The sequence below is a fragment of the Hesperophylax consimilis genome, chromosome 4 (genome assembly GCF_061612785.1).
Source record: "Hesperophylax consimilis isolate HC1 chromosome 4, BYU_Hcon_1.0, whole genome shotgun sequence".
In the NCBI taxonomy this organism is placed as follows: Eukaryota; Metazoa; Arthropoda; class Insecta; order Trichoptera; family Limnephilidae; genus Hesperophylax; species Hesperophylax consimilis.
The window spans coordinates 26,890,895-26,914,365 of record NC_142839.1 but is presented as its reverse complement, the minus strand read 5'-3'; the positions used below and the strand labels follow the sequence as shown (position 1 = coordinate 26,914,365).

At 35.1% G+C, this 23,471-nt stretch overlaps 1 protein-coding gene across 1 annotated transcript in view; it reads left to right on the top strand.

Moving 5' to 3' along the window:
- Positions 1-304: 304 nt before the first annotated feature.
- Positions 305-23,471, top strand: part of LOC149424476 (whirlin-like) — a 309,865-nt gene continuing 286,698 nt past the window's right edge. The window contains exon 1 of the mRNA XM_089631069.1: positions 305-810. The gene's annotated coding sequence lies outside the window, so the exon portion shown is untranslated. The remainder of the gene's footprint in view (positions 811-23,471) is intronic.

Below are 23,471 nucleotides of genomic sequence, written 5' to 3'. Positions count from 1 at the left end.
ACGGAGCACGGAGCACGGAGCACGGAGCGCGGAGCACGAGCACCGGGCACCGGGCACCGGGCGTCCTCTCGGCGCCGCTGCCTGCCATCTCGCCCGCTAAAGGTTGACAGGCTACAGGCAACCCATATAAACTTTTCATGGCCACCCCCCGTATCGAGCGCTGACGTAAGGAGGCACGGGGTCAGGTGCGCGCGCACCCGCCGCCGCCACAGGCCGCCATTGAAGCGCCGTGCCGCGCCGCGCCGCTCCGCTCTCCGCTCTACGCTCTCCGCTCGCACGCGGCCAGTGTCCTCTCAGTCGTCGACAAAGGAGCGTCAGTCTCCCCAATCGAACATCCCCAGTCAGTGTCATCAGTGTCAGAACATGTTGGAATCGATCTCCCCGGGAGTGGATCGATCTAAATCATGATGGCAGCGCGCGAAGCGACATTGTGGCCGCTTAAAATAATTTGATCCATCCCGAACCTCAAAATGTCTCCCGGGCGGTTCGCCTAGCGCCCTCTCCGAGTGTTTCGAGTGAACATTGGTTGTAAACATCGTTCAAAAACTTCAATTATACGAATGTCAAAACTAACGATTTCGAAGCGGGAGTAATCAAATCGGCGTTGTATGCGGACGATGGAGACATTATTCACGTTTTAGAATAAACTATAAAAGTACTCACTTGCATGCTCCACATACTATATAATTGTTGCTTTATAACGTGAGGTGGTTCTGTAGATACACTTCTTAGGCTCCAGCCTCGGCGGTCCCAGGATACCAGGATACTAGGGAAGGAATGGGAAAACAAGATACATCATGAAATAATCCGGTAAGTCTTCATTTTATTACTATTTTCCACCCCAAAAACCCAAGTTGGGAAAACTTTGACTTATTTTCCCATACTACCTGTAAAGTCATAAATGACTGGGATATTCGCGAATATGAGGATTGCCGAAAACACATAAATCTATGTTTTCTCTCGCGAAGATAGGGGAGAAGAGAAAAACAAGAAAATGATGTCAAAGAATGTTCAGAAGTTTCTTATAATATACTGAAAGCATTTTATATCATCTATCATTCGAATAAAGATTTTGATAAGCTAATAAATATAACATATTATCTACTCCCTTTGACATTAAGAACATAGAAATTAACACTAAAGATAAACATTAAACTAAGAGTAAGAGAAAATAGTTTATTAATATTGTTCAAATATTGTCTACACCTTTACCTACTAAATGGTTAATTGAAGCAACCCCCGAACAAAGAAAGTATAAAAAAAAAACTAACATAAAGAGATACCACAAATATTCATAAGACAAAAAGTGTGTTCTTCAGTTCAGTGCGTTACAATTTACTGAAAAACTTTTCAGTGCGTACAAACTGCCTGTACGTGTACATCAGGTGTTTCTCACTAGAAGATTCGCGAGATTCACGTAGATATATAAAAGTAATATGACGAAATATTCCGCCGCTATTTTCTGCTACCACCAGGTTTATTTAGTGGCCTGGCTTTTTCCGAGCAACAGGATCCTCTGTGTTGTGTTTCAGAAAAAGGAAGATCATTATATAACGTATAATAATAGCAGCGCATAAAATACTAGGATCACAATATAAACTACCTTGGTCGTATAAAGAATATTAATACGTTATTTATAAAAATATTAAACATAATAATTAATATAAATAGATGATTTCAAACAATATTACTGACTCTAACATATGCAAGAGAAAGTAAAAAAAAAATATATTTTACTATTTTCAGCAGTTTTCAACGTTATTTCTATCATTAGTTACGGACATATTAAATACTTAATTTGTCAAGAATAAAACAGGACGCCAAATTGTTTGTTTCATATTTTCCATTCCAAACCTCTGGCAAAACCGAGTAAAGTAAGTAAGCTATTATAAATGCACATGTAAAATGTACCCACCCTTTTAAATGAACTAATCCTTTTTTTTTAATTAAAGATATGAAAGACTACCAAAATAATCACATGTACATGATTATTATTCATATATATATATTTTTGCTAACAAAGACATAATAATTACGTACATTAATTTTTTCAAAAATGTAACCGAATTCTTCTTTTGCCAGTATGTCCAAACAACTGTTACATTGTTACAAAATGTTGTTCATATTGTTACAAAAAACCTCCAAAATAAAATGTATAGCTGAATTGATTTCCCAAACCGACGTTTTGCTAGATGTTGCTACTTGATCACCCTTATTTCCTCTCCCCAATATACACACAAATTATACATACACATATATACTCAGTATATAGTATACACAAAGGCTAGTCAGGTGATTGCGAACGAGTTTTTTTCGAGCAAAGAATGCCAAGAAATATAAAAAAAAAACAAATAGCCATCACGGGACGTCTGGCAGATGTGAAACGTCGAAATTGATTTTATTGAAGAAAGTGAAAATGAAAGTAAACAAGTAATTTTATTTTGATAGTAAAACAATTATTTTATTACTAGCTGTACCCCGCCAAGCGTTCCTGTGGTTCAGTCTGTCTGTGAAGATAGAAAATCAATAGCGCGTCTTACTTTTACGTCCAAAGGATTGCGCTATTAAAAAAAACATGTTAGTCCGACAGAGAGCTGTTTAAAAAAAAAAACTATATTTTACCTGTCACAGGTGACATCTATATAATATAGGTATATACAAACAAACTATAAATGAATAAAATAAAATACGCGGAAATTACAAATTGAAAATTAGTCATCATTTAGAATAGATCCTTTGCCGATTTAAGTAAGAATAGAAGCAAATATACCGCACAGAGTTTTGGCGGCCCTTGAAAGAGCTGACCAATCATGAGGCTGACCGAATGCAGCGCAGTACCGTGCAAGAGGGTCGTCCAAGACGCGCCAAAAGATGTTTCACATAAAAAAGTACAGAGAAGTTAGAAAGTAATACATGAAACTTCATTAGCCTATATTAACTCTATCAATGGTTATAACGTCGTGTTGATGCCTGTAGTCATTACATAATATCACTTTTATATTGTGAATTACTTTGTTAATTAGGGTTAATCCATCTAGTGTAATTTCCAAACATTGTTATTGAACGGGTGAATACGGTTATTGCGTTAAAAATTATCTATACTTTATAAAATGTATTTTATTTATTTACTTGTAATATTGTAAAAGCTGTTACGAAAAACTTTATTTTGGATGTTTTTCTTTTGTTTGAAGAGATCCAATTTCTGAAAAAGTTGTAAACCAATGAAAGAAAAAACACAGGTTGCTAAATGTTATTTGCAAATTCAGTGGATTATTGTATTAAAAATGTCAATCAATCAAGGAAAAAACACAGGTTGCTAAACATTATTTGCAAATTCAGTGGATTTGAAAGAATTGGAATAACCAAAAATATTTTGGTTATTCCAATTCTTAATGAATCATTTTTGACCATTATAGAAATTTAAATGGGTGGGGATAAATAAAATCATATAAATAAGTCGTCGCCGTGTGGACATATCCACAGTTTGATAATGGCCTCAAAAGCCGAAACAGCTATCACATTAAAAACTGTAAAAATAACAGTAATACTTGCAGAACTTAATAATTATTACAACATTATTAAATTTGATTTATTTAAAAAATTAAATGGAGTTCTACGAATTAAACACCAAAACAATAAATATATTTTTTTTGTTTATTAATTACATCTGATTTTATATTAACATGTTTTCTCATTTCTAAAATTTCAAAATTATTTATTTGCGATGCTTTATATCCTGAGTGAAGTATTTTAAGACCTGAATTTTTTATCGAAAGTGTGATCATTATTCAAAAGATGATTTGCAAACTCAGATTCACTATTTCCATTTAAAGCCCTGCGATATTCTTTAGTTCTGACTTCAAATTTTCTATTGGTTCTACCTTTGTAAAAGAAATCGCGAAATATTGAAACTGTCCCTATTAATATGGCAACCCACTGTAAGTCAACTTGGTTATAACTATCTTTAATTGTGACAAACTAAACGATATTGATTCAACTTATAGACATTGACGGTTGTAACACATATTTAAGCACTGCAAGTCTCTTATGAGCTAATTATATTAGGTACCTAAGATAACAGTTCATATCAGTTGTAGACAAGTAGTCAATAATAGTGTTTGATTTGAAATAATCCATCACAAATACGTAAAATTTCATTTATTTAAACAACTGTCATTCTTATTATGCGTAAATTTAGCATGTTATTATACATTAACTCCTTCCTGTTCCGTGTTTTAACTATATATACTGACCCTCTCTCTGTGAATGTCCTAATATCTATCTATTAAATGTAACTGTTGTTAATATCACTTAAAATGTGCGAAGCCCAACCAAGAGCCGCCCGCAGGGCCTAGCAGAAAAAAACCCGCGGAGCGGGTTTTTAACTGCTAGTAATAATTATTATGTAAGAATGGTACTTACTCGTATAACGTTATAACCGAAATAATATTTTTATAATAATTAGTGGGAATTTAATTATTCGGTGACAGTTAGCTAGTTCTAAAATAAATTCTGTAATGCCAAATATATCTACTTTCAACGCTTGTTTTGACAATATCGTAACTCGGAAAAATGTTGTTTGGGTGCACGAGCATTTCTTGAACCGTTTAAACAGATCCAATTTCTCACAAGTATTTTAAAGTGTATAATACATTTATTTTATATAATTAGGCCGGGTAGTAAGTAGCTGATTTCGATTTATTTTTTGTTTGACTGATGATTGATTCTTCCTCCCCAGGGGCTGGAGTCAACCGCGCTAACAACTGAACCAATTCCCGATTGGGTAGGACCGACATTTATTCTGTATATTAATGCGTATATATCTGCGTGTGTGAGTGTATTTGTCACCAAAAGTTGATAGAATGCATTATTATTGACAAAGAGTATATCTGTCGATTTTCATCTAGATCGGATATCGGGAAATGGGTTAATTTCCACTTCGAAGTTTTTCATTCATTCATTCATTATCGAAAAAAAAAGTAAAATTCAAATAGATTTAATTAAAAAGAGTATTTTCATGATAATTAACGGCGCATTATGACAGTTCTAAGACGTGAAAATATTATTTCGGTTATATTTCTTTTCACATTACTAAATGATTAAAATTTTTTGTGTTTTGAAGAAATTTTTATTAAAAACACCAAAAGTATTCGCATAAAAATAATCAGCCCAATGACAAAGTAGTTTTATTATTAGGCTGATTAAAGGTATTCAATTATTTTATGTAAAACTAAAACTCAAAAGCAAATTGTAATGTAAAATATAATATATTAGAAAGTATCAATGTAAAATATTAGAAAGTATTAATGTAAAATGTTAGAAAGTGATAATAAACGGTGCATTGAAAATGATCCAAACAAAAAGTAACTGTTTCATTTTCTGAAACTAAAGCAACCGGAATAAAGATTAGCTAGTAAATTTTAAGAGCATGAAACTTGGCATTTAAAAACAAACCTTAGTTATTTTTCTTAACCTTTTCGAAGAGATCCAAGCATTTCAAAGTTCTGAAAATATAATCGAATCAAGGAAAAATCACGAATTGTGAATATAATTTTTGAAAGAAGCATTAGTAACTTATTCGAACGAAAGCAAACCTATTCGAAAAAATATTTATCACTGTTGATTTTTTAAAGCCCTTAAGCATATAGTTTGTTTGAGCCATGAATTATTATAGTACTTTTCACAATTTTATTTTCATAGTTTTGAAACCAGTAGACCTCGGGTCCAAAACAAGTATGTTTCTAATTTTATAAATCGAAAACAATATTTCTTCTGAAATCATAAGATTTGTAAGTAGGACCTATTCAAGTACCTACTTAATTATAATCTATATATTTTGTGTAAATAAATAATAATACAAATTTTGTCCAAAAAAAATTACTATCTCAATGTTATTCCCTTTTTCAAACTTTGTTCAGACAGTTAGGTACCATAATATTGAAAAAATGACGATGAAAAATCCAAAAAAACCCCACAATTTCACATTCGAAAAATGAATCTTTACTTGAAATAATCTTGAAACGGAAACGGATCGGGCAAACCAATTTACAGATAGACGAAATTCAAAAAAGGTTGAGTTCAAACAGGGCTACGCTCAGTCAATAAAAGTAATCTGAATAAATAACTTTGTTATTAATAAAATGACCTGTTTGAAAAGCAGCCCTAAATACACTTTGGAGAAAGTTACAGTAAAAACAAAGGACATTTTCGCAAAATCCGATAAAGGTTATTTAGTGCGTGAGTGTAGCCATTGCACGCCAACAGAGGGAGGGGTAGGCTTGTGGCTGGTGGCTGGTGGCATGTGAATGTGGCATTATCGAACTGGGACGGCTCCTAGCACGGGCCCGAACCAACACGAGAACCTTTTCATATTGTAAAAACCAAATCCCTTTTGTGATATCAAAACCAGCGAGAGAAATTTGCATTGTGCATGCGAAAACAAATAGAAAAATTCATATTTTATACTTGGGCTTGTGCCCGGTGATTCATTCGGACCCTTTTTGCCATCGATTGTGTGACTTACGTGGAAAGGGGTATTGAAATCATGAAAATACACATTTATGCGATATACAAACAGGTAAGGTTTTAAATTACCGAAAATCGTGAAAAGTACCTATTGCGTGTGTAATATCTCAAACTTAGGTTCAATTGGTAAAAAGTATATACAAATGTAATTGTAAAAAGCGAGCAGGCGTGTTTAGAGAGACTTTTTCACCTCTCCAACTGATCTCTCGACCCATTGCTTTGTGCCGCAGCGAGAGCAGATTCGTACGTCACTCCTGCATACAGTGATCCTTAGATTCTTACCCACCCCTCATACCTTTTTCCTTCTCAGAATTTCCACTTCTTCTTTTCCTTAAAAAGACCCCCACAGCATCCCCAAATATGACACATGCCCTGGAGGAAATTATTTTCCTCAGGGCCTCCTGTGGGAGATTAATGTAAAAATTTTAGATTTGATTTCGTAAATTTTGGGCTTTTCTGTATAAAATTTTCAAGTCAACGCTTTTTCAGTTCTCAATATCTTCGTTGAAAGAAAAAAAATTATACTGTAAAAAAATTTTAAGGTCGCCAAAATGTTTGTTTTGAATGTTTCTTTTTTTGACATAAAAACAGTGTATAAACGAATACTAATCTTATTTATAAATACATCTCTTTGAATTTGACTTTTGTTTTCGGCAGTGAATGAATGCAAATCTTGGAAGCGGAAATTAACCCATTTCGCGATATCTAATCTAGCTGGAACTCGGCGGATAGACTCGGTGACAATGACAATGACAATGACAATGACAATGACAATGACAATGACAATGACAATGACAATGACAATGACAATGACAATGACAATGACAATGACAATGACAATGACAATGACAATGACAATGACAATGACAATGACAATGACAATGACAATGACAATGACAATGACAATGACAATGACAATGACAATGACAATGACAATGACAATGACAATGCATTCCATCAACTTTTCGTGGCAATCACGTACATATACATAGAAGAACAGATAATTTACAATATAGAAGCACAGATAATGACATTTTTATTTCTTGTATTATAAAAAGGTATTTCACACGGATGATTTAGTGAATTATTTTTGTAGCCAACCCTAATCAATCCGGCAACCCTTTTAGGCCCAGCATCCTTCGGCAATTTCTCATCTAAGGGTATCGTAATATTATATTGATCCTTAAGCGATTTACGAGTTAATACATCCCTTGGTTCCAATATTTAGACTGTCGTCTTTGCAATCGTCCGGGAGCAACCGGCCTCACGATAGATGGATATCAAAATAGAAGGAATTTTATGGTATTTCAAGTAAGGTCATAAATACACTAAATAAGATAGGTCATGTGAATAAAGTAGGGGAGACCGAGGGGAGTTGAAACAATTTTCACATTTTGTTTCATACACCAAATACTATAGACAGAAATCGTATGATATTAGTACCAATCGACAGGTCATTCTTTACACTTGCGAATGACTAACATAAAGAAATTGTAAGCGTTAAATATTGTGGTTAAAAATCGACTTAACCGTAACAAGTCAACTTGTTTCAACTCCCCTCATACCGAGGTAAGATGAAACAGGGGTCGAGGAGAGTTGAAACATATGATTTTTGAGAAGTATTAAGGGCTGTAAAATAAAAATGATGATATAATTTAAAGGTATTTATTAAAATTAAACTTTTCAAGTAGGTACAAAACAAACTGAGAAAAATAAAAATATTTTGAAAATAAAAAAACGTCAGTCTGAAAAGCAGTTGTGGCAAACATAAGAAAGTTCCCCACTAGTGCAAACTTCATGAGCCCAGTTGCTGCATTCCAGACATTGCACCCACTTTTCTTTGGCTCTGCTATTTGAATATGGCTCTAAACAACAAAAGCAAAGGGATTCTTCTTCTTCTGCACTGTCTTCGTTTCCTCTTTGTTTCTTGACAACCTTGACTTTTTTAATTTGAGTGCCTGGTTTTGATCTTTTTGTTTCTTTAAAGCTAGGTTTTTTCACCTTTTTCTTAGCCGTTCTAGCTGCTTCGATTGCAGCTAGTTCATCCTTTACGGGAGTGTCGGTTAAGACTTTACTTTGCGTCTGTTTGTTTGATTTCCTTTCCTTGGTGGAGCTTTTGGCAAGGGTCTAAGAGTTTCAGGTGAGAATGGAATTGCTGTCACAGTAACTGAAGTATCTCGTGATGTAGATGCTACAGGTATTATATCTTCAGTGGTTGAAGGCATCGTGATAGTATTAAGCATTACTTCAGATATCGCCAGATCAGGTTAATTCTTATCAGAGTTTTCTGCAGACTTGGGTACGTCTTCTGTTTCGTAGCTGATCTGAGGAGGAGTAGCCGGTAAATTGAAGATTAAAAAAACGGTCTTTTCGGGATATCCGACCGTTGGAGCAGTGGCCATTTCCTTAGCTTCATAAGCAGTTTTTTTTAATATACCTGTAGAGTATCGTTCAGGTTGTAACTCGAAGCCGCGTCACGGAGACTTTTCTGTCGCAAAGTTACTTCTTCTGCTGCGAGATCATATATTTCGAGACTCGTCATACCTCTGTCAGTCTTTTTTTATAAAAAAGTAGGCATTCTGAAACAAATTAAACCAACTAAAAAAAGCATTTTATTTTGTGCCCGTAAAATAATAAACAAATAAAATTGAAAACGAGGAGAGTTGAAACAGTCTGTTTCAAATCTCCTCAGTACGAAAAAACCTCCTATTTTTTATTTAATCCACAATCAAGAAGCAAATACACAAAAATCAATTGTACCAAACATATGAAATAAATCGTTAGTTAATGAGCTTTCAAAACACATATAACTTAAACCCAAATACAAAACCATTATCAAAATATAGGCATCGTAAAAAAACGTTAAAAACTTACTTTTGACGATTTTTGAGACACGGCACGCACAACTCCACAACCGCTCGACTATCGGCACCGAAGCGAACTGACGAGCCAGCAGGCGGAGGTAAACGGTTGAAAAGCGACGTTGCCAATTCGCCAACGGTTTTAAGTTTGGAGAAATCGGTACTGTTTCAACTCACCTTTGTTTCAAAACCCCTCGGTCTCCCCTATATTATATCGTGAGGTCTACAAATGGGACTTCGGAGTACCACTTGAGGCGGGAAATGTTTGTTTTGTTATTAATTGCTGGCGTTAGCTACCAAAATACCACATACACCTCTACGTGTTTACCATATTTAAATTATATCATATTTCACTATTGAAATATCATTTATTGATAAATAGTTCTACCGTTATTTCAGTGGAGGATACTCCGAGAAACTATCGCCAAACGAGCACTAAGGACGGGTTGTTTCGGAGAATTTGTACAATTCATCAAATGTCTACGTTCATTTTCGGGTTCTGTGAAAGTCCTATTCAAGTTCTGTTATTATATCATTGTAGGCTAGTTGCTTGACAAAACTGAAATAAAAACAGAACTTAAAAAATCTTTCACAGAACCTGAAAATGAACGTTGAAATTTGATGAATTGTTCAAATTCTCCGAAACAACCCGTCCTAAATATTTGTATGCAGTCGACATTTGTCACGTGAGAACGGGTCGTTTGTACGACTCGTTTTTAAGTTCAACAACTCTAGGCTATGGAATGATTTACCGGCCTCCGCGTTTCCTTCCTCCTACAACATGGGTCTTTTCAAGAACCAGGTTCGCTCCTCCATTTTCACGAAAAGACTCTTCCGCACAGCATACCCAAAGATGACATAGGCCCTTAAAATTATTTTTTTCAGGGTCTCCTGTGTGAAGTTAACGTAAAAACGGAAAAACGTATTCCAAAAATAAAACATAAATTATTTCATAAATTAATCTACTGATTTATTTAATTATTTACAATTTGTTTTGTTTGAGTCAATCAATTAAAAAAAATGTTCTACTTTTACTTGCGGCGATTTTCAAATACCGAATATTTCTGACGTTTGCTTTAATAAAATTCTGTATAGTTTTAATCACCTTTTTTCCCTTACATTAAACTTTACTTTGGAACGATTTTGCATACCTACTTTTCAGAAAACCTGATTTATCGACTCACCTGTCTTCTACCTTCACGCACATATCTATGGATTCACTGAGATATACACAGTCTTCGTAAGGTTTCATATTGAAAGTGCCTATCTCGAATACTCTATGTTGTAATGCGTGGATATGACTCAGTTTCAGCAAACTCGGCTTTTCCTTTCACATGTACTATAAGAAATATTGTTTTTTTAATGCTTCAGTTTTCATGTAATAAATAATGATTGGTTACAAAGAGCGATGGTTATAAAAGCTTCGGACACATTAATGGTGCAAATGATGGCTGCAACATTGCATCATTATTGATCAATACGGCTATACATATCTAACGAACCACCTTAATGCGCTAGCTGTAATATTTCACTCAATTATGAAATTAATTTCAGTAGAAAATTCCCAAAATAACCATTAAAACTTTCAGTAAATTCAGCAACAACCGTGCCACTAAACGTTGGTTTTGCCCATTAAATGGCTATTAATTCGGTAAATAATTGTAAGATTTCTTATCAATTTTTTGCAGGCAGTCACAAAACACAAAACAAACTGAACTCGAACCGTTTCAAACTTTGCTCTTTCAATGTGTGTATATTTTCAAGATTGCCACGTCAAGTTATTTTGCAAATGTATAAATAAATCGTGCCAACAAATAAGCAAGAACAAGAGCCTTGAATTTCTTCTTTTTGACATTGGTAACAAAGTTGTAACTTTTTGTCAAACGCGCTCATTTGCATGCAATAAAGTTCAGAGCTTATGAACTCTGTGTTACAAGAAAATAATATAAATATGATAAATGTTTGTATTCGAACCCTCTATTAAAAATAATAGTGTTGTAAACCTCGATGCAAATGTAGAATTTTATTTTTATTATAACCTTCAAAAAATACCTTTTCTAACCAATCCTGTGTTTTTTCAAATTTCTGGTCACGAACAAAACTATCGATTTAATGTGTAGCGTTTACCACATTATGTTTATAACATCATATAATCAGAAACCTTGGGTAGTGAGAAATATTGTGCCTCAATATTTTTACGGCTATCAAATTAAACGCAACACAAGAATGACTGGTTATAAGTTTATTAATCAAAAAAAAAAACACTTGTGGTTACAGAAACATATCTTATTAATTGGTACTTCAAATTTAAAGATATTGACGATATATCTATTAGCGGTGCTGAAAGCTGAAATATGAGTATGGGTGTTGTACTGAATAATATAATATTGAAATATACTAGCATGGGAGATGTACCGCATATGTGTTAGGAGAATTGACCTGAATATGATGCTAAAAATATATATGGAGTGTCCTGGGGTAAAGTTCACTTACTTTTGGAGGTGATTTTGAGTAGTTTTTCCGAATAAGAGATTACTGGGGCATATTTGTATGTGAGTGGTATCGAATATTATATTCCTGAAAAATATAAAAATGGAATTGTACCGAATATTATAGTGCTGAAATAATTAAGTGTGTGAGCTGTACCGAATATGAGTGCCAAAATAAATTATTAAAGAAGTTTTAACGAATAAGAGATTATTGGGGCATATTTGTATGTTAATAGTAGCGAACATTTTATTTCTGAAAAATATTAAACTGGAAATTGTTCCGAATATTATAGTGCTGAGATAATTATAGTGTGTGAGCTGTACCGAATATTATATTTCTAAAATAATTAAGTGTGTGAGCTGTACCGAATACGACTACCAAAATAAATGAATACTCTAATTATACCAAATATTATGACAGTGCAGACATAAATTAGCACGGATTTGTACCGAGTATAAGTCTGAAATCTATTAGAATGGGAGCTGTACAGAGACCGCTGAAATAATGAACTGTACCAAATATGAGTGCTAAAAATCAATAGTTAAAAGAATGGGATGGTGCAGAAATAAATTAGCACATAATTGTGCTGAATATGGGAGTATGTATATTAGTATGTGAGTTATGCCGAAAGTGGGAGAACTGAAATAAATTAGGCTCATGAAATATCTACAGTTGCTTGATTCCAGAACTGTAGAGCGTAGATCTCTCCGAGGTTGGAGGGGAAGGTAGGTGGTTAAATGCGAGCTTTCTGCCAGGGCCATTTGCATAAGGAGCCGCTACCTGCCGCAGGAGGAGAGTGGCCAAATGGAAATTGTGTTTTCGAAAGCTCCCCTTAATGGATACATTTTCATTCGAGAATACTCCAAAGCTTCTCTGAAATGTATTCCTCTTTAGAGATAAACGTAGACCGTTTCAACGCATTTTTTCGTGATTAATAATTAATTTGGGCTATAAATAAACATGAAAATGTATTACGAAAAATTATATATATTTTAATAAAAAAAATGTCTTATAATAGGTTATTTATATGATGACGGGGCAACATAGAAAAGGTGAAATATAGATATTTTTTATTTATATGAAATAAAGTATTTCATAACACAATGAGAACAATACATAGGAGAAATAGATTTTCAAAAGTATCTAAAATGTAAAAAAGAATTAAATTAGCTAGCAGTGAAACAGACCATGAACGCGATGATATTTATGCACATAATAATAAAAAACCTCTTGTTAAAATACTTTTAAAATTAAATTATATACAACAAGGACATTTATAGATAAAGATAACACAAGGACGTGCAATGAAATCAGGCTACCATAAAAGGACAAAGCGAATACGCAAAATATTTTACTCTATAAAGGGATGAAGTAATTTAATGCACTACTTTAAAGTCTTCTCCGATTAGAATATAAGACATTAACCATTTATAATAATCTGGTGTGTTAATGGTCTGGTGGTGAAAATTTTATTCCATTGATAAACGACCGTGTGTGTGAAAATCTTACTAATTAAAAAGTAAAGTAGAAACTGACATAAAATATTTCATGGAAAAATACATAAGATATATACATTGCTTATTCAGTGAAATAAGGTTGTTTATCTTTGTAAACTTGAAATAATTTCTCATTGAATTATTCCAAAGATTTTTAATCGTTCTGTATATTTCTTTCATTTTGAAGTCGTAAAAACAAATACCATTTTAGAAACGAAATAAAATTGACATTTAGATTTTTGTATTTGAAATATACTTTGTTATTAAAAAAGCGCAATATTTTAGTTTAAACTTTGAAAAAAAATCTTACCAAAAAATTAATGATCAAAACAAAATTTCAGAGATATCACAATTCAAAAAACACAGTCCTTTTTTTAAGGAGTTTGCAAGAAAACTGTCACTTCATTTTTTTTATCTCGTTCATCCAATTAAAAATTATAGTAATAATTCCCAGAGAATAACCAATAAATCTGACATTACAATCCATTTTTGGTATTTGTGTTTACCTACACATGCATAAGACATTTATGTTATTAAAAAAATCACTTTCATGGAAGTTTCATTAAATTCACGCGGTAAAAGTCAATTAAAAAAAAAGACCAAAACAACCTCACTTTTTATGATAACATGAAACTGTATGCATAACGTGATAATATTAATGTGTTCAAACTGACGAAAAATAACGCAAATATTAATAAATATATTGAATAAATAATAGTGAATTGGTCAATATAATAGAAATTATTAATAAAAACATGTTTTAAATCAAAAATCAGTAAGTTAAAGACATTTTTAACTAGTAATAATTCTATATAGAAATTGTACAGTCTTTGTACAGTACGGGATAAAATCACATTTTAACAGTTGTGAATAGTTTTTTTTGTAAGACCGTAATTATATAAAGTAAGGGTCCACCCCCGCTGTTTAACTTATTTATTTATATAAAAAATACAAAAGAGGTTACGAATAACCTGAAAAGATTTCGAAAACACATACTAGGTACTATCATTATAAGCGGAAGATTTCCCAATTTCAATTTCCATTCGATTGAATTCAATCAATCGCCCGAACCGGACGCATTTGTAAACTCGGCTACTAACCGGTATGATTGTTAATTAACTTTAATCGTCATACATGCATTTCACTGACGGGTAGCGTTACTCAACTGTGGTAAAACAGATAACATACACTACAAGACGAGTAGCGCTAATTGACAGTAACTTAGAGATGGTGAAATACCCCATCAGTGTGATATTGTTACTGTGTATGATAAATGATAATAATATGATTGGGTCAACCTTACTAACTTCTAGTTCTCCTTTCTTTATTTAGTTAATTACTCTCGTCTATGCTAGACCTATAAGTATAACTATCGCCACCACACAACTCTGATGTTAGAGTAATGGATAATAGAAAGGGAAGCTTAGATGATTTGGTCGTATATAGCGTATGAATATAGGAGGTGTTTAACCCTTGGGACCTTCTAAGACCCAAACAGTCCCAAATGCCGTGCGCGCATTATACTCTCCTAAGACCATATTTGTCCCAGAACTACCGCACATTATTAAAATGCATATATCTCTCTTCCTCTCCTCTAAAAATTAATTATTTCTTTTATGTCAGAAAGAGAACGAAATAGTGCTTGTTATTGTCTTTGAAAAAATGGAAGCTTGTAGAAGGTTCGATCCGTGCAAATCAACAACGTCTCAAGGGTTAAGAAGTGAAGGGTAGAAGAAATCGGGGACGCCCCAGGTAGATATGCAACGGTCAAATAAACCAAATACTTGAGTGGGGTTATGTCAAGGTTTAGAATAACAGGAGATTATGTAAGAGACAATGTATGAATGTGAATGAAGCAAGGAGTTAGTTCAGAGTTGTGATGGCGGTAGGTTTGAAAGAGAAATGTGGAAAAAATGCGAAATTATTAAAAATGTTCACGTGTTTCGTTTAAAATTTGAATTTACTCAATCACGTTTCGTATGATAAATAAGTCGTATGTTTATGACAGGCGTAGCGAGGCACGAGAAAGGTCGTAGAGAGAATATCGTAGAGGGGGCCGCCGCGTAGAGGCTGCAAGTACGGATGTGTTGTTCGTAGGCACAAGAAATATGCAAATTCAGTGTTTAGTCTCGAGGTTCTGGGTGAGGGGATTCTATTAAATTGGCAGTAGATAAGTCACATGCTATCTAAACTTGTCTAAAACAAACATCATTTTGCATGAAAGATAATACACAAAGTTTATTATTTGAAGAGGATGCATTCGGAATAAAAATTATTAAATTACACTGAAATCTTATCTTTAAAGCAAACATTTGTTTTCTGAAGCATTGAAAATTTTTGACGATGCGTGAGCTCTAGCTTCATAAAATTTGCACAGCTTTGACATTAAATTTTAACGGCCGAAAAATGTTGTAATATTTCATGTTGTTTTTAAAATCACTGACCAATTCGGGTAGTAAAAATAGAAAATGTAAGTCACTAACTAACTAATTAACCATCACGCCGTTACTCCGTAGGGGTAGGCGAGAGGACGGACCGCCAAACAACTCAGTCTTGGTGTATACTCTTTGCCTCATTCACATTCATACAGCGTCTCTCATTCGCTCATTCGTTCATTCGCTCCACATGCCCAAAAAATATAAGCGTCCTTTTCTTAGAACAGGTTGTTTCAAAGAATTTGAACAATTCATCAAATTTTAAGTTAAAATTCGAGATCTGTGAAAGTTCTTTTCAACTTCTGTCGTTATTTTATCTTGGGCCGGATGTTTCACAGTACTTGGATAGTAACATAACTTGAATATGACTTTCACAGGATATTAACTAGATATTTGATGAGTTGTTCAAACTCTGTAAAACAACCCGTCCTAAATCTTACTCATTTCATACAATAATTTGCATTTAGCACTCTAGAAATATTTTACAAAAAGTAAAACTTCGTTCAAGATAATTTGATTAGATTCTTAATGAATTTGACATCTAAAAATATTATTATTTATAGAGCGGAGGTGGTTTCTATATAGTTTCCATGAGCACTTAAGTCGTAGGCCTGTAGTACTGTCTTCTATTATACCTCATTCCTTTAACAGTAATCCGGTCTTAACTTTTATAAAGATCACCAGGGTTGTCATTGGATAAGAGCTTGATTTCCTGTATGCCTCAAGAAGGAAGAGGGCCTCATCTCTACTCTCCACTCCTCTTTGGTTCCGTGAAGGTGCCACGACGGACAAGTCCACTCCCCTTTGGTTCCCTGAATGCCCCAATGAGGAAAAAGAGCCTCATTTCTCCTCTCCACTCATCCTTGGAACCGTAAAGGTCCCACTAAGGAAAATCCACTCCCCTTGGTTCCCTGAAGGCCCCACAAGGGAAGAGTTCATGGAGGTGGCCTCATCGCTCCTCTCCACTCCTCCTTGGTTGCCAAAGGCCCCGCGACGGAAGACCCAACGACCCCTTAATTTCCTGAACGTCCAATAAGGGAAGGATCCACTTCTGTAAGTGGGCCTCTTCTCATCTCTCCACTCCTCCTTGGTTCCTAAAGGCCCCGCGACGGAAGACCCAACGACCCATTAATTTCCTGAACGTCCAATAAAGGAAGGATCCACTTCTGTAAGTGGGCCTCTTCTCATCTCTCCACTCCTCCTTGGTTCCTAAAGGCCCCGCGACGGAAGACCCAACGACCCATTAATTTCCTGAACGTCCAATAAAGGAAGGATCCACTTCTGTAAGTGGGCCTCTTCTCATCTCTCCACTCCTCCTTGGTTCCTAAAGGCCCCGCGACGGAAGACCCAACGACCCATTAATTTCCTGAACGTCCAATAAAGGAAGGATCCACTTCTGTAAGTGGGCCTCTTCTCATCTCTCCACTCCTCCTTGGTTCCTAAAGGCCCCGCGACGGAAGACCCAACGACCCATTAATTTCCTGAACGTCCAATAAAGGAAGGATCCACTTCTGTAAGTGGGCCTCTTCTCATCTCTCCACTCCTCCTTGGTTCCTAAAGACCCCGCGACGGAAGACCCAACGACCCATTAATTTCCTGAACGTCCAATAAAGGAAGGATCCACTTCTGTAAGTGGGCCTCATCTCACCTCTCCACTCCTCCTTGGTTCCTAAAGGCCCCGCGACGGAAGACCCAACGACCCATTAATTTCCTGAACGTCCAATAAAGGAAGGATCCACTTCTGTAAGTGGGCCTCTTCTCATCTCTCCACTCCTCCTTGGTTCCTAAAGGCCCCGCGACGGAAGACCCAACGACCCATTAATTTCCTGAACGTCCAATAAAGGAAGGATCCACTTCTGTAAGTGGGCCTCTTCTCATCTCTCCACTCCTCCTTGGTTCCTAAAGGCCCCGCGACGGAAGACCCAACGACCCATTAATTTCCTGAACGTCCAATAAAGGAAGGATCCACTTCTGTAAGTGGGCCTCATCTCACCTCTCCACTCCTCCTTGGTTCCTAAAGGCCCCGCGACGGAAGACCCAACGACCCATTAATTTCCTGAACGTCCAATAAAGGAAGGATCCACTTCTGTAAGTGGGCCTCTTCTCATCTCTCCACTCCTCCTTGGTTCCTAAAGGACCCGCGACGGAAGACCCAACGACCCAATAATTTCCTGAACGTCCAATAAAGGAAGGATCCACTTCTGTAAGTGGGCCTCTTCTCATCTCTCCACTCCTCCTTGGTTCCTAAAGGCCCCGCGACGGAAGACCCAACGACCCATTAATTTCCTGAACGTCCAATAAAGGAAGGATCCACTTCTGTAAGTGGGCCTCTTCTCATCTCTCCACTCCTCCTTGGTTCCTAAAGGCCCCGCGACGGAAGACCCAACGACCCATTAATTTCCTGAACGTCCAATAAAGGAAGGATCCACTTCTGTAAGTGGGCCTCTTCTCATCTCTCCACTCCTCCTTGGTTCCTAAAGGCCCCGCGACGGAAGACCCAACGACCCATTAATTTCCTGAACGTCCAATAAAGGAAGGATCCACTTCTGTAAGTGGGCCTCTTCTCATCTCTCCACTCCTCCTTGGTTCCTAAAGGCCCCGCGACGGAAGACCCAACGACCCATTAATTTCCTGAACGTCCAATAAAGGAAGGATCCACTTCTGTAAGTGTGCCTCTTCTTATCTCTCCACTCCTCCTTGGTTCCTAAAGGCCCCGCGACGGAAGACCCAACGACCCATTAATTTCCTGAACGTCCAATAAAGGAAGGATCCACTTCTGTAAGTGGGCCTCATCTCACCTCTCCACTCCTTCTTGGTTTCGTGAAGGTCCCACGACGGAAAAAGTACACTCCACTTTGGTTCCCTGAAGGCCCCATAAGGGAAGAGTTCACAGAGGTGGCTTCATCAGTCACCACTCCCTCACCACTCCCTCACCACTCCCTCACCACTCCCTCACTACTCCCCTTTGGTTCCCAAAAGCCCCACGACGGAAGACTCACCTTAATTTCCCGAAGGTCCAATAAGGGAAGGGTCCACTTCTGTAAGAGGGCCTCATCTCACCTCTCCGCTCACCCTTGGTTCCCTGAAGGCCGATTTTTTTTGTATTTAGCATACTAAGAAAGATTGTACATACAATTGGAATTTGGAGATGGAGGCTAAAATAAGTCGCCTCTCTCTATTTTGCGCTTAGTTTTTCTAAACTACGCAACGGATTTTGATTTTCACTATCATTTAGAAAATTTTCTTCCGAAAGGTTTATGCATATTATATTATATTTATAGACAGTAGAGAAAAATCGAGCATCGCCAGGTACACGTCGGCTAGTAATTACTAAAATATGCTTTGGTTTTCCGTGTTGATCAATTTTGTATTCAACATCTGGGCCTGATTTTCAGAATTCCTCAACTGTAAGGTCGAAAACATAATAATGTATTTGCATACAAAAATACTTGTGGCTTTTCCTTACTTTTGTACGTAGAGAACAGGGGTTTAAAAACTCATTTGTATTTTAGGAACTCGCCCAATTAGGGCTTTGTTTGGCAGAAGGTGCCCAATGAGAAATGTTATTGTTAAGAAAACGGAAAAAACCTGAAAAATATTTTCATTTCTCTAATCTAATAAAAGCCTAGTCTACAGTTGGACAATGGAAACGACTAATGAAATTTTGATTCACTTCACTGTTTTACTAATCGAGAATTCTCAGAAAATCGCTAAAGACGCGTTTGTGTACACCATGAGCAGTTCACACCTCTAGTCTTAGACAATAATAATTTTTGGCTAATTTATATAGCGCCGTTTTCGTGAGAAATCACCTCAAGGGCGCTGAAACACGACGCATGACATGTTAAAAAATGGCAATCTGAGATAATTGGATTTCAATTCTGGTGGAGAAATCAAAGAAAATTTGGTATAATCTGTCTTTAAATCTCTTCAAATTATTCGTAATCCGGTTTAAAACGGGATTGCAGGCTGTTTACTTATAAAATTTTAGTAAATTCGTAATATTATCGGAACACGTGTTCATGCATCTGTGTTTGATAATGACGAAACGCGAAAATGTTAGGGCTTTTATGCACACGTGTTCCGACATCGTGACAATACGTTGGTATTTTACTAAAATTTTATCAGAAAACCTATCAGTTCATTCGTTAATGGCCTGAAAAATCCGTTTAACCGGATTACCAGTAATTTGAAGAGGTTCTTAATAAATAAGCAATACTTATTTTTCTCCGTGCACCACCTTTAAAAGAACTGTACAAAATTGTATATTTTAAAAAGGCCCACAGAAACGTCTGCGATCGTATATTTATAAAGAAATCAAATGATGTGTGCGGTATTTTTTATCTTCAAATTTTGTACAGTTGGTTTAGGTGTGTTGGTTTTTGAGGTATTTAGTAATGTCTTCAATATTTCTGCAGTATTAACTCAAAAATGCAAGTTTGAGTATTTCATCATGCTTTAGTGTAAAGTTGGTAAAATTGAACATGGATTTCCAAGAAACATATTATGTTTGAATAGTATAGATATTTAAAAGCTGCAAGGTCAATTCAAGAATTGTATTTGGTCTGTGTGCGACCAAGAGAAAGGGTATGAGTCAAAATGAGTTCTAATGAAATGAGTGTACTCAACCTTTTGTCCTTGTCGTGTTTTTCAAACAGTACCTATATCGTGCCATTAAATTTGTTCTTTGCTTCAGTAAGATTGTTTTATATTTTAACTCACCTACTTTATTTTTTGAAATATACAGGACTTTCCAATAAGAGGTGTTATTTTGAAAAGCCTGCTATTTTGGTAGATGTTACTTTTGAAGCTGTCATTTTTTGACATTTGACAAGAAGAAACTACGCCATTAATAAAAATGAACGATACACGCTTCAACTACGCATTGAAATGATTAAAATTCACTTTTATTAATTATTAGAATTCTATTGAAAAATCATCTTTTATTTAATTTTATTTATTTTATTTATTTGGGAAAATCAACAGATTATTTACATATATAAGAATAAACTAAATAATAAAGATAAAATCCAATAACAGATTTTCACTTAAAATTATAATAATAATAAAAAATATTAAAACAAGAAACTAAGGGTTCTGTACCCGTGGCCTGAGAAATTTACAAAAAATACAAAATTGTAAGTAATAAATAAAAAAATAATAACAGATCTAGGAACACAAATAATATACTAATAACCAGCTAAATTTCAAAAATTAAAATTTAACTGATATACTAATAACCAACTAAAATTCAAAACAAAATGTATTGTAAAATTTCAACACAGCAGCAATCAATAAAAGCACTACACAATAGCAATAATAACAATATAATAAATGTATACCTACAACTAAATTGAACACATGAGTATAAATTGGAAGGTAAGTAACTGGAAAGGATTCAAAGCAATAACATGATAACTTCAAGTAGAATATTTAAAATTTTTTAATGTTAGTTATTACATATCTTTTAAAGGTTCCTAAATTACTTGAGAATATGTCCATATCATTAAAATTCTTATTAAATATACTACAGGCTCTGAATATAAACGCATTTTGTCTTATATTAGTAGAACATTTATGGAGATGAAAAAGTGATTTTTCTCTAGTTCTAACGCTCGGGACTCTAAAATTAATTTCAGACAGAAGGGGAGAACAATCAATAAAGCCATTGATAATTTTATGGAGGTATATTATATCTGCGGAGTCTCTTCTAGTTTTTAATGGCTTAAGTCCATAAAGGTCCATCGAGCTGTTTACGTCAAGGTTTGAATTTAGTTTGAAATTTAAATGATGGACAAATTTTCTTTGGATGGCTTCAATGCGATTTATGTAAATATTATATTGAGGATTCCATATGGGAGAAGCGAATTCAAGATGACTGCGAACATAAGAAAAATACAATATTTTAAGTGTTATGATATTATTAAATTCTTTTCCAATACGGAATAAGAATCCTAGCATTCTAAGGGCTTTCTTAACAATCATATCAATATGAGCCTCAAATGTAAGTTTACTGTCAAGTATAACACCTAGATCACGAATTTGTGTAACTTTTTTGAGTAGTTGGCCAGCTATATGATAATTATGGTCAAACTTAATTTTATTTCTAGTGAAGGTAATTACATAACATTTAGAAGTGTTCATGTTGAGACGATTGCGGATACAATAATCATTAAGCCTATACAGATCTTCTTGTAGTTTAAAGCAGTCAATTATAGAATTAATAGGCAGAAATATTTTCATATCATCAGCGAAAAGTAGAACATTTGCATAATTAAAGCATTTTATAATGTCGTTGATGAAAATTGTAAACAGTAACGGTCCCAGGTGAGATCCTTGGGGCACACCTGAGGGTATATTTACAATCTCAGAGATGAAGCCATTTATTGTTACTCCCTGAGTGCGCCCATTAAGATAGGAGACTAACCATCTATATAAATCCCCATGAATTCCCAAAGCTAGTAATTTGGACAAAAGAAGACTGTGGTCAATTTTATCAAACGCTTTTGAGAAGTCTGTATAGATTACGTCAACTTGGATTTGATCATCCATTGATTTAGTAATATTTTCAATGAAAATGGCAAGATTAGATACAACCGATCTTTTTTTCATAAAGCCATGTTGGTTCACGAGTATTACAGACTCGATGCAGTTATATAGTTGTTCATGAACAATTTTTTCAAAAATTTTACTAAAGATTGGTAACTTAGATATCGGTCGATAGTTCTGGACATCATTTTTAGCCCCAGACTTAAAAACAGGTGTGATGAAAGCACTCTTCCAACGATCGGGAAAGATACCTTCTTTCAATGAGGATTGAAAGAGCAATAATAGGGGCTTCGAGATTACCTTGCTACACATTTTGATAAAGAAAGCCGGAATTTTATCACTACCCGCACCCAGTGAGCTAGAAATAGTATCGATTATTTTTTCTATTTTTTGTTTTGAAACTGATACCGAGGAGATATTAACTTGATTGTTAAAATGATAGTTGGTAGAGTGTACATCGGAAATAGTGTTGTAATTAAAGGTGGAGACGAAATGCTGTGAGAGCAGGTTACATATTGCGAAAGGATTTTCAGCAGTCACTTCGCCCAGTTTCATAACATGAGGCAAACCAGAATTATTTCTTTTTCCTTTAACATAAGACCAAAAGTTTTTAGGGTCACGAGATATATTAAGTTCAGCGTTTGTTATAAATTGTTTAAGACATTCTCTAGACAATTTCTTTTGCCTTGATCTAAGGATACAGAATTCATGGTAGTCTAAAGGATTGGACCACCTTTTCCACATTTTAAACACTTTATATTTTTCCTTAGTTAGTTTTATTAGTGCTGGACTAAACCAATAGGGATAAGAATTATTAATATGAACTTCCTTTGACGGGACGTTTAATCGAATGATTTCATATAAAATTGTATAAAAGCGGTCAATAGCAGTATTGGTTGATAGGTTTAAAATCTTGAGTGATGATGCCCATTTCCACCTCGGTGGCTTCGTCAACAAGCAAAATTGTCGCATCTGGGGCTCGGAAAACCCAAGAGTTATTGTTGAAAAGCCTCTCTATCCTCAACGTGTGACTGTTTGGTGCGGTTTATGGTCCAGCGGAGTAATTGGACCTTACTTTTTCGAAAATGAGGCTTGAGCAACAGTTATGGGGAATG